Here is a 17,079-nt window from a genome sequence, read left to right on the forward strand (position 1 = left end):
ATTTTAAAACTGTATTTCTGTTCTGGCTTCATTATCAGAATGGTGAATTTGTCCAAAATAGAATGTTTAGAAAATATTTAAAAATCATCAAAAACAAAATTTAAAAATACTAATCTTTCAATACCCAGGTATAATTACCACTAGTGTTGTGATATATATGCTCCAACTTGGTTATACACACATATACACATGGATAGATATATGAGTATATATTAGGATTACATCATATGCACTGCTTTGATAAGGACAGTCTTCTACCTCATTATTTTATCATACAGTATTTAATGAGTCTATAATTTTTCAAGATTTTAAATTTCTGTTTCTGGAAATACTTAAAAGTATCTTTGTGACTTTAATATATACTCTAATTCTTTTTAATATTTGAGACTAGAGGAATTCTCCCCAAACTATTTTTTAAACTGATAAGAACAGATACTACACTTGATTTTAGCCAAAAGGCCGAGAAGCAATCCCCAAACTATTTTTTAAAAGAATTTCGAATCTACAGAAAAATTCTAAGAACAACACATGGAATACCCATATATACTCATATGTAACAATTGTTATTTTGCCATATCTGCTTGATCTCTCATCTCTCTCTCTCTCTCTCTCTCTGTCTTTCCATATGCACACATGCACATACATACATGTACATTTATATGTGTGTTAACTTGCAGACAATGTGATACCTCTAAATTCTTCAGAAGAACATTCTCTTACATAAACACACACACACGGAAATAATTTAACATCAATATAATATTAATAGCTCAATTACAGTTCATATTAAAATTCTTCTGCTTGTTCCAAAAATATCCTTTATTGCTTTTCATTTATTTGTCTTGATCCAGGATCCAATTAAGGATTATGCATTGCATTTAGTTGTCATGGCTCTTCAGTCTTCTTTAATAAATTAAAAGAAAGAAAAAAAGTTCCTCAATCCTCTTTATATTTTGTCCTACTGAGATATTTTATGCATACAGGCCAGTTGTCATGCAGAATTTCTATCAATTTAGGTTTGTGTGAATGTTTCCTTGTGATTAGATTGACTCAACTTTCTTTTTTTTCTTTCAGGATACACAATAGTGATGTCTTTCTGTTTTCTATGCAACATAACAGAGAATACAGAAAGTCAAACTGATAGGTCAAACTCCCTTTCATTAGTGATAAGTTTGATTAGGTGTCAAGGTGGTGTCTACCAGATTTCTCCATGGTAAAGAACCTTTCCTCTTTGTGATTAACAACCATTCTTTGGGAGGATTCTATGAGATTGAATATCCTATTTAACTATCTTTCTCACAATGATTTTGTCATCCACTGATGATTCTTGTCTGAATCAAGTATTATTAGGATCATTTTACAATGTTGATTTTTTTTTTAAATTATCATATCTCCCTCGTGGTTTAGTTGTCATTTCCATGTAAAGAAATTTTGCCCCTTCCCATATAATGGTTCTTTGTTCATTTAGTCAATGTATTATAATCCAATCCTGACATTCCTCATTTTATGTTCAGATTTTCCCAAATTTGGCAGAGGGAGCTCCTCAAGCTGCTCCTGTGTCCTTTTGACATGTTTCCATCAGTTTTTGTTGTTGTCATTTGGTTGATTATTTTGCTGTTGGAAACAGCAGCTTCCTTTATTTCGGGCACATATATTCCAGGCAACAAACACTAACTTTCCCTGAATCAGTCATTTCTCATTTCCTCAAAGAGCCCTGCTTCCTTGGAATGGGTAATGTTATTTAGAAACCAAGATCTGGTGTTAGGTGTGCTGCGTGTTACTTGAGTGCATCCCTTCTAGACCATGTCAGTAGACAGAAATTGTAATGAGTTCATACTGATTCTTCTCATTTCAATCTGATACCACAGTTCTTTTCATTTCTATATTTACAGTTTATTGGCCTTTCTCCCACAATAAGAAACTTTGTTTCTAACATCAGTATATTCACTCATTTGCTTAATACTAAAATACCCCCCCAAAAAATTTTAGAACTGCTACACCAATACCACTGTTAACAAAACACCTTCTAAGTCTCAAGACCACTTTACACTTTTTACCTTATGATATGGCTAATTGTGTTGAAGTAGATTCACATGGTTCAAAATTAAAAGCTGCTTAAGAAGACAGATTCAAAAATTTCCTTCCCCTTTCCCTATCCCTTATGCCCAATCCTCACCCATCAATTCTTTTAGTTTCTGGTTTTCTTCCTATGTGTATTTCTATAAAAATTAATATGAATATATCATTATCTTTTTTTTCCCAAGAGTTGACATGATGCATATGCTTATCTTGCACTTCTTTTCCCCTCTCATTTAACAATATATTATCAGTTCATAGAGACTTAGCTCTTACATTTTTACATCTGCATAATATTTGCTTTGTGGATGTACTAGAGTTTATTCAACCAATTTCCTAGGTATGGGCATTTGAATTGTTTCCAATACTTTGAAATTACAAATAACCAATCTGATCTTTAGGAGTCCATTGGGAGAGAATGGCTATTTGTAGTAGAGATACAATGCTGATATATAGATATTTTAAAAACATGATTAAATAACATAAAAGGTATAATGATTGATTCAGTTCCATACACATTTTTTTCTAAGTGCATTTGTTTAAAACTGAGATAGGTATTCCATTACCACTTACTACTGTGCTTTTCAATTCTTATTTTATTGATGAATCTTTTTCTATACATTTTGATTCAATATTTTCAAGTATATGGATTTGTGATTATTCTACTCTAAATTTTAATTTCAATTATCTAAAGTTAGTGATAGTTTTTATAATTTAATTATTAAATTATTAAATTATTAAATTAAATTAATTATTAAATTAGTAAATTAGTAAATTAAGAATTATTAAAATTCTTAGCTTTCTGCTAAGAATTTTACCTGAATACTATTTTTATAAAATCTACGTCTGCTACATTTGCATTTTTCTGATGTATTTTTGTTTTTATGGAGGAAACACTTAGTGATGTCATCTTGTGTTTAAATCTAATTTTATAACCTGTATCTTTTTTGTGTGTGTGAATCTCCCTTACTCATTTTATGAATATTTCTCTTTATTTTTAAATTAATTTTTTATTATTATGTTCAATTAGCCAACATATAGTGCATCACTAGTTTTTGATGTAGTATTCAATGATTCATTGGTTGCATATAACACCCAGTGCTCCTCACCACACATGCCCTCCTTAATACCCATCACCCGGTTACCCCATCCCTCCACCCTCCTCCCTTCTGTATCCCTCAGTTTGTTTCCCGGAGTCCAGAGTCTCTCATGGTTTGTCTCCCTCCCTGATTTCTTCCCATTCAAATAACCTGTATCTTTTAACAGGTGAATTTAACCCAACTGAATTTGTTCATATATATGTCTACTTATTTCTATATAATGCTTACTGTTTTCTGTTTTATTAATATAGTAATCTATTCTAGCTCTGCAAGAATTTTGGAAATTATATATTCTATTTATAATCATATTTTTTGTTAGTAGTTACTCTCCTTCTGGAATAAGAGCATGAGGTTGTCTTTTTTCCCCTACTCAATAATCCAGGAACACCTACCTCCTTCATTCCTCTCCCAACCCCCATATACACACACATACACATATTTCATTATGATTTTATGGGTCTGAAAGAAATGGAACAATCGCCTATTAAATTACAGGAAGACCATTAATGGAAAACTACTATATATGTTCAAAATGGGTGATCAAAAAAAATGTGTTTCCTTGGAATATTTTGACCAAAGTCTGCAGCATACATGCCCTAAACTTGTAACTTTCTAAGAGACACAGGTAATCCATTTTTATTTCCTTCCACACATAAATTTATTTATACATGCTTATTGGATTTTTTCTCTTTTTTTATTGATTTGAAATCTTTTCTTTATGTTTTCAAAACATCCTTAACTTAAATTTTTCTGATTGTTAGAACAATGAAGTGTTTCTGAGATTCTCTTTCTAGAGAGTAACTTTTAGTAACCATATCCCATTAAATTTGAAGTAACCAGCATATTTTCTCCCTTATTCATACACATATTAATTTAATATGAGATTTTAGGTTTAGAAGACTATGGTCAATTTTTATATGCACATGCATATTCAGTATGCATATTTTCACTTTATATTTACATTAGTTTTTTAATATGTTTCTATTTTTATAAGCACATTTATAACAATCATTTAAATATATCATGGGGTTTTTTCTGCTTTCGTCCCAAATAATATACAACATGAATTATCTATTCTGTGTTTTTCATTTTTCTGTTTCTTAGGTTAATATGTATCTTTAAATATTTTTATTTTATCCTGGCACATAAGATATTTTCAGAATCCTTGCATTATGAGAATGCATTTTTGTTCATTGTCATATATCATAGACATTTATGTTGGGTGTAAAATGTGTGATGTATATACAATTTTTCCTAAAAATGCCACCAACAAATTCTTCATGGTCTTCTTGTGTTTGTTATTGCAGAGAAAATCTGAAATTAGCAAAATTTTTGTTTTTTGGTCAGAAGACTGTTTTCTTAAGTTTGTTTTTCTGCTTGAAATTTGGGGAAAAATTTTTCTGTTTTTGAAATAGGAAAAACAAATCCATAGTGTATTTAGTCATGGACCTCTTTATTTTGATTTTCTGAAGGATATGACCCATTTTAATCTCTTTTTCTTTTCCATAGCACAGATAATTGTCCTTCTATTTAAATTTATATTTTAATTTCTGCTATATTTCTTTCCTGAGAGTGCATATCAGACCATGTATTGAATTTCTGTTCTCTATGATTCTGTTCTTAAACTAATAACTTTGTTTTATCTTTTTTTCTGCATTCTGGGAGTGCTTGTTTTTCACCAATTTTGTTCTAAATAGCTTTAGCACATTTGCATATTGCACTTGATTGTTTATAATGTGGATTTTAATTATGTTATTTTACTTTTTCTTCTTATACTTCAACTCATTGATTTCTCTTTTGATTAAACATCCTCTTGTATTTTAATTTCCTGTATCTTCTGATCCTTCTGCCTAAAAACATAATGCTTTCTCAGCGTAATGAAAATCCCAAACAATTTATCTTTCTGTGGATGTAGCTCATCCAGAAATACAGTTTTTCTTCAATTTTTCCATCTGTTCCATGTTTCACACGTGTCCCCTGTTGTGTTGTTTTATATATCCCTAATTGGAGCAAAGTCGGTATGAAATTGCTCTCTGTTATAAAGTGTCTGTGTTCTCTGAGGATCTGCTCTCTTTTATCCGAACAATTATACAATCCTCTTATAAGATACACAGATATAGGATCGGTGGAGGCCCATGTTTGAGTTGTCCCATCACCAGTTTCAAAGATACCTCTAGATTGTGATTGTTCATTCTCTTTCTCCATTTCTTATCTGTTCTGAACAGCGTACTTTAAAACCTATTATTCCTATTTGAATTCTTAGCAGATTCCTTGGTGTATTTTTATCCCTGCATATTTTAAATTGTTGTTCAGATTATACCTTGTAAAACACACAAAACTGCTGACAGTCAATGCCCCTTTGTGCCCTTTGGTTCTTAGAGTTATTGCAAGATGTTAATGTTCAAATAATTGTAAAATGTTAGCATTTGATCTTTTAGTTATTTGGCAGACAATGTAGGATTTTTTCCCTTTTTTTTGTTCATTTTTTCCATTATTTTAGAAGTAATTTAGTTATTAATTAGAAGAGACTGGTTTGAAATTAGCTGTACAGATTCCATTTCCATTCAGGAGTATAGAGATTCATTTTAAATTTGCCTTTGAAATATGGCACTGAGCCTTGTGTACCAAATCACAGGGCTAAAGTGTTCATGGAGAGGTCAGCTAAGTTATCCCTCAGCGTGAGCTATTCAAAGTACCATTAAAATAGACTCTTCTCATTCAGAGAAGCAGATTCTACTCTTACCCTTAAAATAATTCTTTTCAGGATCTTATAACTATTACAGGATAGACTGTCTCTCTGATTTATAATCTAATTAGAGCCCTTTTACTCTTGAGTCCAGAAAAAGAAGACCTGCTCCTCATCTATTGTGCAGGGCCATTTCATATACTCCAGTCTCTTAGTAAATCCAAAATCATCCTTTCTTCCTGTAGGTCAAAGGAGCACAATTTCATTTGCTTTATGTCAAAGGGGCTATTGCCCAAACTTTTCATCAAATCTGGTTGTTCTCATCTAAAATAACTTCACTTCATACTTCACTGTGATAACCCAAATGTTGCCCAGAATTTTTCTAATATAGTTAGAATTCTATGTGTATTTCCTGAAAGAAGTGCTTCCCAGTCTCTTATCACCTTTGTAAGTTACACAAAGGATGAATCAAATAGCTAGGATGCTTCTCATTTCTCAAAAATACAAGGTAGCTGCATGTTGCTGTTGACTGTTTGAATATGTTGTGTTTTAATTTCCTGAACATAAATTTGGGATCACTGGTGTATTTTCAACACCTCTCTGATTTCAAATTAAGAGGAAAATGTCATTTGTATTTTTTAATTTGCATCAGTCACACCAATTAAAATGTATTAGACATGGTATTTCAGGATTTACTTAGTATATATTAAGCTCAAGACAAATAATATGTCTGCAAAAATGTTGTATATGGTGATATGTGCTAAGGAGATAAATATGCTTACAAGCCAATAGAATAGAAATTGTTCAGATTATTTCAATTTCATGTTTTAACACATTATTTGGAACAGGTAATTTGGAGATTATTTTTCAATTTATGGAGGTATAATTAACATATTAAATTGTAAAATATTTAGTGCATACAGTGTGATTATTATATATATATAAACATTATAAGAGGATTCTTCTCATCTAATTAATTAAAACATCCATCACCTCACGTATTTATCTTGTGTGAGAACATATAAATTCAACTCTTAGCAAAATTCAATTATAAAGTGTTATCAACTGTAGTCATCATACAATAGATCTGCAGACCTTATTCATCTTATAGCTGAAAGTTTGTACATTTTTACCAATCTCTTCCTCATTCCCTCACCTCCCAGCCTCCCACAACCACTTTCTACTCTCTGTTTTGACTTTCTTTTCTTTTCCTTTTTTTAAAGATTTATTTATTTTAGAGAGAAAGAGGGCGCGCGCACTCAGTGGGGAGGGGCAGAGAGTCTTAAGCAGTCCACACTGAGCACGGAGCCAACACAGGGCTCAATCTCACAACCCTGAGATCACTACCTGAGCTGAAACCAAGAATCAGTCACTTAACTGACTGTGCCATCCAGGTGCCCCTTGACTTTTTTTGGATTCCACATATAAGTGATGCCAGGCAGTATTTGTCTTTATCTGTCTGGCTTATTCTACTTAGCATAATGCTCTCAGGGTCTATTCATGTTGTCACAGATGGCATGATTGCCTTCTTTCTCTTCTCTGAGTAATATTCATTTATATATATATATCACATCTTCTTTTCCCATTCATCCATCGATGGATGCTTAGGTTGTTTCCATTTCTTGGCTGTTGTGAAGAATGTTGCAGTGAACATGGGGGTGCAGGTATCTCTTCAACATCCTGTTTTTATTTTCTTTGGATATATACCCAGAAGTGGGATTGATGGATCATACTGTCCTATTTTTAATTTTTTCAGGAATTTAATGTTTCAGGAGAACATACTGTTTTCCATAGTAGCCACACCAATTTACATTCACACCAACAATGGACAAGGGTTTCCTTTTCTCTACATTCTCACCAACACTTATCTCCTCTTTTTGATGATAGCCATTCTACCAGGTGCAAGGAGATAGTTCATTGTAGTTTTGATTTACATTTCTCTGATGATTAGTGATGTTGTGAATTTTCATGTACCTCTTGACCATTTTTATGTCTCCTTTGGAAAAATGTCATTCAGCTCTTTCCCCCTTTTTTTTTTAAATCAGATTGTCTTTCTGCTATTGAATTGTGTGAGTTCTTTATATATTTCGAGTATCAACCCCAATCAAACATATGATTTGCAAATATTTTCTCCCATTCTATATTCTGTAGGAATACCAGGTTGCCTTTTCATTTTGTTGATGCTTTTCTTTTCTGTGCAGATGTCTTTAGTGTGATTTAGTCCTGCTTGTTTAATTTTTGCTTTTGTTGTCTTTGGGTTTGGTGTGAAATCCAAAAAAAAATCATTGCTAACACTGACATCAAGGAGCTTATCCCCTCTCTTTTAAAAGTGGAACAGATAATTTTGAACTTCCCATTACCCTAATTTTCTCTGGTCATGGCTGCTGCTACCATTTGCACTATATGTGGGCCCAAATGACACAACTACTATGTTACTGAAATCACCAATACGACAAAGTTTTAGGAGTAGGCTATTGTTGTCTTTCTTTATAAGGAAGTGGTTCTTAATTACCTACTTCTTGATTACAAAATATGGAACCTCTTTTTTACACTTTTCTTTATCCATACTTTTTGCAATGAGACTTCCTATAGCTCCTGAAATCAAAAGGTAGAATCTGTTTTTCTGTCTCTTAAATCTGAGATGTCTGTGTGGTTTGCTTTGACTGACTGAATGAAGCAGAACTGGTGGTATGCCAGTTCAAAGCCTAGACCTCAAGAACTGTTGCATACTCCTTTTTACTCTTTGGCAAGGACTATGTAAATATGCCAAAGCTAACCTCCTGAAGGATGAGAGGCCTCGTGAACCATGAACCTCATGAACTGCATTCATTCAGTGATGTCAGCTGACATGCCCTGGAGCAAAACCAGACCTTACCTAAACCACAACTTACTATGAGTCATAGGGATGCTAGCAGAGACCAGAAGAAGAAGCACCTAGCTGAGCACAGTATCAATTGCATACACCAAATTAAAAGCTAATAAATATTATTGTTTTAAGCTACTAAGTTTTGGGGTGGATTGTGGCTCAATATTAGCTAAATAATACCTTATAACTCTGGGTACTATTAATGGGGCAACCCTTTTAGGCAAGCTCATACTTAATTTAACCAGTCATTGGAATTCTAAAGGTCACATAGACCATAGGTCCAGATTGAGGGAGACATTGCCCTTACAAGAACAAAAGTTCTGCATAATTGAGATAATTGACAAATAATTATCAGCTCAATTTCAATGTAGGTTATTAACTCTTCTTTCATGTGTAGGAATCCACATGTTTATTAACGATATAGAGCTCTAATTGATCATGAAAAATACAAAACTCGTAACAACTATGGAGTTTTTTTTTTTTTTTCTTGAGAGAGTGTGCATGCATGTGAGCAGGAGGTGGGGGAGGGAGAGAAAACTTTAAGCAGAGTCCACGCCTGGCCCAGAGCCCGACTTGGGCTTAATTCAGGTCTTGACATCAGGACCCTGAGATCATGACCTGAGCTGAAATAAATAATCAGAGGCTTAACTGACTGAGTCACCCAGGCACCCCTAACAGTGCTAAATTTAAAGCCATGGATATTTCGTCCATCATGTAACATTTTTAAGGCTAAGTGTCCTTAATTGTAAATTAGTTATTTACATTTACCTGAGAGGTAAGAAAGCCATGAAATATATTTAAAAGTTCCTAGTATAAAGCATATAAGCTGCCAATAAATATTACTTCCCTTTTCCCTATAATGAACATGCAGTTTAAAGGTTGGCACATTCCTGTACCAATTTTGTTTTTATCTCAGTGGAATCTGAAAATTTTGAGCAGTGAATGAATAAAATGCATCATAAGAAAGTAGCTAAAATTAAGTGGATATATTCTTGTTCGTATCGTGTTTGTAGATATTCTTACATTTATTTTAGCTATTGAATCTCCTTCACAAATACATCTCAATACTGCGCATAAATATTAAGCAATGGCACTGTAGTGAATGCTCCGTATTTATTGTACACCATTATGATACACATCTTGTTGGAAAGTCATAAAACAAAGTAAATCTTTTACTACTTTCATTTGTGAAATGTAGCTCTGTTTTGTAATTGAAAATAGGTAAAATAGGTAATAAAAATAGTTGTTAACAAGGGACATTTCATGCAATATTATGCAGCCATAAAAAAGGCTGAAGTGTGCCATTTGTGACAAAATGGATGGACCTAGAGGGTATAATGCTAAGTGAAATAAGTCAGACTGAAAAAGACAAATACTATATGATTTCACTCATATGTGGAATCTAAAAAACGAACAAAACTCAGAATCAGATCTATAAATACAAAGAACAAACTGATGATTGCCAGAGGGTGGGGGGATGGGCAAAATGGGCAAAGGGGTGTGGGAGGCACAGGCTTCCAGCTATAGACTGAATAAGTCGTGGCAATAAAAGGGACAGCATAAGGAATAGAGTCAATGATATTATAATAGTTTTGTATGATAGATGGTATCTATACTTGCAAGCATAGCAGAACCTATAGAGATGTTGAATCACTATGTTGTACACCTGAAACTAATTAACATTCTGTGTCAACTAAACTCAAATAAAAACATTTTGTAAAAGGGGACATTTCACAAGAAGACATAATAGATGAAGAGATTAAACATTAACCTGGAGTTCTGTGATAAAAATTGAGCCTATGATACAAAAACTCCTAGGAACATGTAATTTGATAGCAACTATGCAAGTGAAGTGACAATAGCAAGTGAAGGCTCAGGAAAACCATTAATAAAAGAGATGTTTGCTTGTATATTTGTATTTGCAAGATTATAGAGTAAATGGATTGAATTGCATTGAATTGATTTACCTGTTCACAGTCATAAAGACTGTCACAGTCATAAAGAACAGCATTTCAAATGATGTAATGTATGGGGATTAACATAAGAATAAAAAAAAAAGAACAGCATTCCAAAGTGTTCTTAAATTTATTTTGAAGATATTACTGTAGCATCTTGGGTTTCATATAGTGCACAACCAGCAGCGCCCGGTGCAATCTTTCCCATTTTTAAATTAAAATATCCATGAATCAAATAAAAATATGGAAACTCACAAGTAATAAAACTAAGAGGAAAGACGATCTAATGTCAGAATACAGCTAGAGCAAGATTAAAAGAAAGATAATCAAGTTTCAATTCGTGGTACACCCAGAATTTATTCCATAAATAAGAATGCCCTCAAAATATAAGCTTCCTGGTCTTTAAGCCATAATCTATCCCATGATTGGGAGACGCAGAACATTTACCAATCAAACATCCATCTCTATCTTAAAAGACTTATGTGTAAAAAGAGTAGATTACAGTTCCCTAACATTATCCTCTTTATCCAAATGTTACTTCGTATAAGCACAAAACGCAACAGAATAATAATCAAAAGCTAACATAAATTGACTATTTTTATGATAAGTGAGATGCTAAGTGCTTCAAACACTTTATTCCATTTAATTCTTGCTACAAATCTATTTACTCTTTATTTACAGTTGAGGAAAGAGTCCTAAAACACTTAAATCTATTTATGTTGAACTGTATGAAATTACCGATTACCACCACTTTTCACCTACAAAAACTATCGACTTTCTATGATTCAACCCAATAGTAAGCAGCATATTTAAATCTGATCCCTAAGTTTTTATGAATCCAAACCCATTAAATCTCAGAGAACAGCTGAGGAAGAAGTGGGAGAGGGGCTAAAACTGTTGTGGTGCAGTGAATTTTCAGAGGAGTTTGACTTCCTATAAAGGGCCATTCATTAGAATACCAGAACAAAATAACAGTCACAGCACTGAATGCTGGTAATTTTGCTTCACTTGAGAATACCAGAGAACCAGACAAAATAAATTAGCTCTCAAGACTAGCATCTATTATGCTTTTTAAACACGGCTGTAAAACTCCCTTGAAAAAGGAAGTCCATGCATAGTATGGTTGTCTACTTAAAATGAGGGGAGGGAAAAAATAGGGAAAATGAACACAAATTAAATTCAATGTATCTTGCTGTCCTGCTTTATGGTTATTTTCTTTGTGATTAATAGCATATCTTCCATATCATGTTGGAGAAATATGAAGTCTTGGGAGATCTATATAGGAAGGTGTTTAATGAAAGCAAGTTAGGAAAGGTTTGAAAGAGGTGAAAGGAGATGATTCAAGAAAACATTTCAATAATAAGTGAAACATTGCATTGAATCTGGTTTTTCCAGATTCCTACAAAATCTGTGACTTTTATTTGCAATTGCTTCACATGAAAATGACACTATATGGGGAAGAGGTCCCCATAATGGGAAGTCATGAGAGCTGTTAGGCCAGCACACTACACTCGGTCAGATTTCAGCAACATCCTTGCCTATTCAGTTTCTTTATCTCAAAATTATAGGATCTTTAGAGGCTTCATGTTATTATATTGGAGTTATCTTCTGATGTCTTAATAAACAAGATTTGTGTTCTTATTAATTTAGTAGATTCTATTTTACAACAAAAAAAAAACCCACATTATCTTCCCAAACATATATATATTATTATACCTTTACAGAATGTTAAAGTATTTTAAAATTTACTATATTAATACATTTCCCTATTGCAGTAGAATGGTTTTTCCTTCTGAGAACATCAAACACATACTAAGAATGCATGAGGTGCACTCTACTAAATGCCTTATCTAATTTAGTAGGTTCCACTATCCCCATTCACAGACGAAAATTCTGAGGACTTGGGGAGGTGAAGTAACTTACTTGAGGTCACAGACTTAATAAAAATCAGACAGAATTTGAACTGTTTGACCCCAGAGCACCCACTTTTAACAACTACTTTCTACCAAAATTTTACTCAAATGATAATTATGTCATATGATATTGTGGGACATTAAGCTTTGAGTTAATGCAAATCATTTCCAGTATAACACAAGCGTTGGGTCCCTTCACATACTATTCTTTTAGCAAGAGTTAGTATTTTAAAATTTTTATTTTAATGACGTCTGAATCTAACTCCTGGAGCTGTAAAATTGTGGTTTGCTAGGAAGACTAACCAATACAAAGATTATTGACTCGAAGATAATGAAAATTTTCACTACTATTGATAATTACTATAAATTGTTATTTTTATTTATTATGACATAAGCACCAAATACTGGAAATGTGAATGATAACCACATTTGTTACCCAAATATTGCAGTTTTAACAACGAAGATTAAATAGGAGAAACTGTAGATACAGAGACTTTATTGATGCTAAATTGACTTCTAAATGATAAGGAAGATACTCTGAGGGTAAAACATTTTTTATATATACCAGATAATTTAATTTAAATTAAACCAAGTATAAGGCAATAAAACATATTGAATTAATCAAAGTCAAGGTCATGAATTTTTATATGAAACCATTTTTCAGCTAAAGTTAAAGCTTTAAAGTAATCTTTCTCTATAGTTCTTAATACCAATAGATTCCTTATTTCTCATAAATGCTGTGAAGTCATTGCTTTACACTCTAACTTTATTACTTTACCACAGAACTCTGAAAATGTGTGATTAAAATTTTGGTTGAATCTGTATGATTTTCAGATTTGCATATTGTAGATTGCATGGGCAATAAATACATTTAAATGCAATCCACTGTAATTGTAATCACTTACTCCCTATCAGTGTACATCTCAGTTTTGTTAGATTAACCTAACACTTAAACTCCTGTTCACCAGATTACTTTGTTTATAATAGTTATCAAATCTTTAGTTAGAAATCAGGTTTATTGCTGGTTTTCTTTTCTTAAATGACACTGCTTTTAAGATAAAATTATACTTTCCTAGGAATGGAAATATACTTCCTTTTTTCCCAAGGTGACTCAGAACATGAAAATACAGATAATATTAGACTTGCAAAGACCTGTGAGTACTTTTTATAGTCACCACTGTGCAGAACTACTTCTCCTTACCTTGGCCCATAACACAAGTCTGTTTTGTTTGTTTGTCTAATTTTTGTTTTTAATCTAACAAAAGAGATTACCATCATTTTTTTTCAAGACCTTATGGAGTTATTTCTTTTAGTTTATCTAATCAGTAAATTGAAGCACTGAGCTAAATGGAATCTTTTATATTGTGTAAAAAGTGATAACTCTGGGGTTTATGTTGAGATTGGCCTGATACTAATATGTTACACAGAGTATATAGGAGGACTCATAGCCAATTCCCATGAGTAGATTTACTCATAAATTTTTCATGTCCATGGTGATTTCTGGTATTTGGCATTCAACATGACAACAGATTCTTTTTTCCCCAACAGTATTACCCAACAATCTGCCTTCCATCCACAACCCACGTTCTCCCCAAATACATACATAACTGCTCTCTCTCATCAAAGTGTTTGCTCTATTTCCTTAAAACTATCCCTTTCACTTCTATCTAGGTAAATGTAGTCCAATAAGGATATCTTCCTGTACAAAAAGTGTCTGGGTAGGAGTAAATGCTTTAGATTATTGATCATTATTCTATTGTATTTTAATCCCTGTCTAACTGTGATAAGTGCTCTCTATTCTTTCATCTCTTTGACTCATTTATGTTTGTTTTTTATGGCATAGTCTTTTACCCTTTTATTTATTATTTATTTATGTATGTATCTTTTTGTTTATTTATATTTGAGAGAGAGAGCTGTGCTGGAGCAGGGAAGGGGGAAAGTAAGGGGGAGAGGGAGAAAGAGAAGCCTAAGCAGGCTCCATACTCAGTGCAGAGCCCGAGGTGGGGCTCAATCTCATGACCCTGAGATCATAACCTGAGCCAAAATCAAGAGATGGACGCTTAACCAATGGAGCCACCCAGGTGCCCCTATTACCCTTTTAAATACAATATAAAAGTATTATACTCCCAAATAATAGCCAAACGAGCCAATAAATTTACCTTTTCGCCTAAACTATTTTGCATTTGCTTTCTGCCATTACAATAGAAAAAAAGCCCGGGGGAAAAAAAAGAACTCTGTGCATTTAACAGACCTTAAATTGTCAAAAAATAATAAAGAATACTAAACAGTGAGGATTTCTCCAACTTCAAGTTTGAAGATGTTAAGTTTTCAATAGCAGAGCTCCCAGACAAATTGTTGTCTGTTGTATCTTTAGCCACTACCCATTTGTTTACTGACATGGGAGCTTTAGGGGACTTGGTAGAAAAAAATGTCAGGATATTGGTATATTTGTTGCTTATTACCTTCTTGCCTTCTTTAATAATATCCTACTAGAAAAAGCTAAGCTTTTATTCAAGCTACTCATGTAAAAGAAGAAAAATACAGCTTTGTTGATAAGTACTGTCTGCTTAGAGTCTGCAATCCAAATGGTTGAGAGTCACATAATTATGTACTTTGTGCAGTTAGAAAAGTCTCCAAATTATCTGTCTTCAAATTAGCATTAGCATATGGAAGGATAGGAAGTTGGAGACAATGATGGGAAAAAAATATTAGGACCTCACTAAAGCCAGAGAAGAGAGTAAAACCAAATGCCCTAGGCTATGTCTAAATGCTTTTCTTCATGTATTATAAATGGTAATATTTATATCCTTGGAATGCAGTATGGGATTATAATCAGATAAGCTGGGTCTATCATTTCTAAGGTAAATGCCAAATGGAAGTGGTTTAACTGGGGGCTGATGGATAAGCAAAACTTTCAGAAGTACTGCTAAAGTAGACTGCCTAAGGCAGGGTCTAGAATAAGGACTATAACTAAACTATATCTTTAGGTTTATTTACTAGATCTTAGAGTCAAGAAAATTCAAGTTGTTCCATACCCAAGTTTAAAGGTTTATTTCCAGAGAAATTTCTAGCAAACAAAGACCTGGGTTGGTTAAAATAATAGCAGCATGTGCTATGGTGAGCGCTGTGAATTGTGTAAGACTGTTGAATCACAGACCTGTACCTCTGAAACAAATAATACATTATATGTTAAAAAAAAAAAAAGAAGAAGATAGTAGGAAGGGAGAAATGAAGGGGAGAATCGTTGGGGGAGACGAACCATGAGAGACTATGGACTCTGAGAAACAAACTGAGGGTTCTAGAGGGGAAGGTGGAGGGATGGGTTAGCCTGATGATGGGTATTAAAGAGGACACGTACTGAATGAGCACTGGGTGTTATATGCAAACAATGAATCATGGAACACTACCTCAAAAACTAATGATGTAATGTATGGTGATTAACATAACAATAAAAATGAAAGAAAAAGAGAAGTTCTCATATTAAATAAATAAATAAAATAAATAAATACCCAGTAGTGTGATTACTGGATTGTAGGGGAATTCTATTTTTTTATTTTTTGAGGAATCTCCATATTGTCTTCCTCAGTGGCTGCACCAGTTTTAACCCACAAGGCATGAGGGTTCCTTTTTCTCCACATCCTTGCCAACATTTATTGTTTCTTCTGGTTTTGATTTTAGCCATTCTGACTGGTATGGTGTATCATTGTGGTTTTTATTTGTATTTCCCTGATGATGAGTGATGCTGAGCACCTTTCCTTGTCTGTTGGCCATCTGGATGTCTTCTTTGGACAAATGTCTATTCATGTTTTCTGCCCATTTTTAATTGGATTATTTGGGGTTTTGTGTATTGAGCTGTACAAGTTCTTTTTATATTTTGGATACTAACCCTTTATCAGGTATGTCATTTGCAAATATCTTCTCCCATTCAGAAAGTTGTCTTTTAGTTTTATTGATGGTTTCCTTCATTGTGCAGAAGCTTTTTGTTTTGATGTAGTCCCAATGGCTTGTTTTTGCTTTTGTTTCCCTTGCCTTGGGAGACCTATGTAGAAAAAATGTTTCTATGGCTGATGTCAGAGAAATTACTGCCTGTGCTCTGTTCTAGGAGTTTTATGGTTTTAGCTCTCACATTTAGGTCCTAATCCATTTTGAGTTTATTTTTGTGTATGGTATAAGGAAGGTGGTCCAGTTTCATTCTTTTGCATGTGGCTGTCCAGTTTTCCCAACGCCACTGGTTGAACAGACTCTTTATCCATTGCATATCCTTTCCTCCTTTGTCAAAGGTTAATTGACCATTTAATTGTGAGTTTATTTCTGGGCTTACTTTGTGTTTTTGTTTAAATACATTGTATATTTAGAGCCAGCAGCAAATATAAATTCTGTGCAAAAAAAGAATTTAACATTGCAACATATCAGTCTGAAGCTGTATTTATCCTGAATAATTTATTTGTTCATTAGTAAATATTTTTAGAACTGAATAATATAA

General features: G+C 33.1%; 1 pseudogene; it reads right to left on the reverse strand.

The window, feature by feature from the left end:
• Positions 1 to 354: 354 nt before the first annotated feature.
• LOC118018257 lies at positions 355 to 471 on the reverse strand (annotated as a pseudogene).
• Positions 472 to 17,079: the final 16,608 nt, after the last annotated feature.

Source organism: Mirounga leonina, unplaced genomic scaffold (genome assembly GCF_011800145.1).
Source record: "Mirounga leonina isolate KUSES-001 unplaced genomic scaffold, KU_Mleo_1.0 Mir_170, whole genome shotgun sequence".
In the NCBI taxonomy this organism is placed as follows: Eukaryota; Metazoa; Chordata; class Mammalia; order Carnivora; family Phocidae; genus Mirounga; species Mirounga leonina.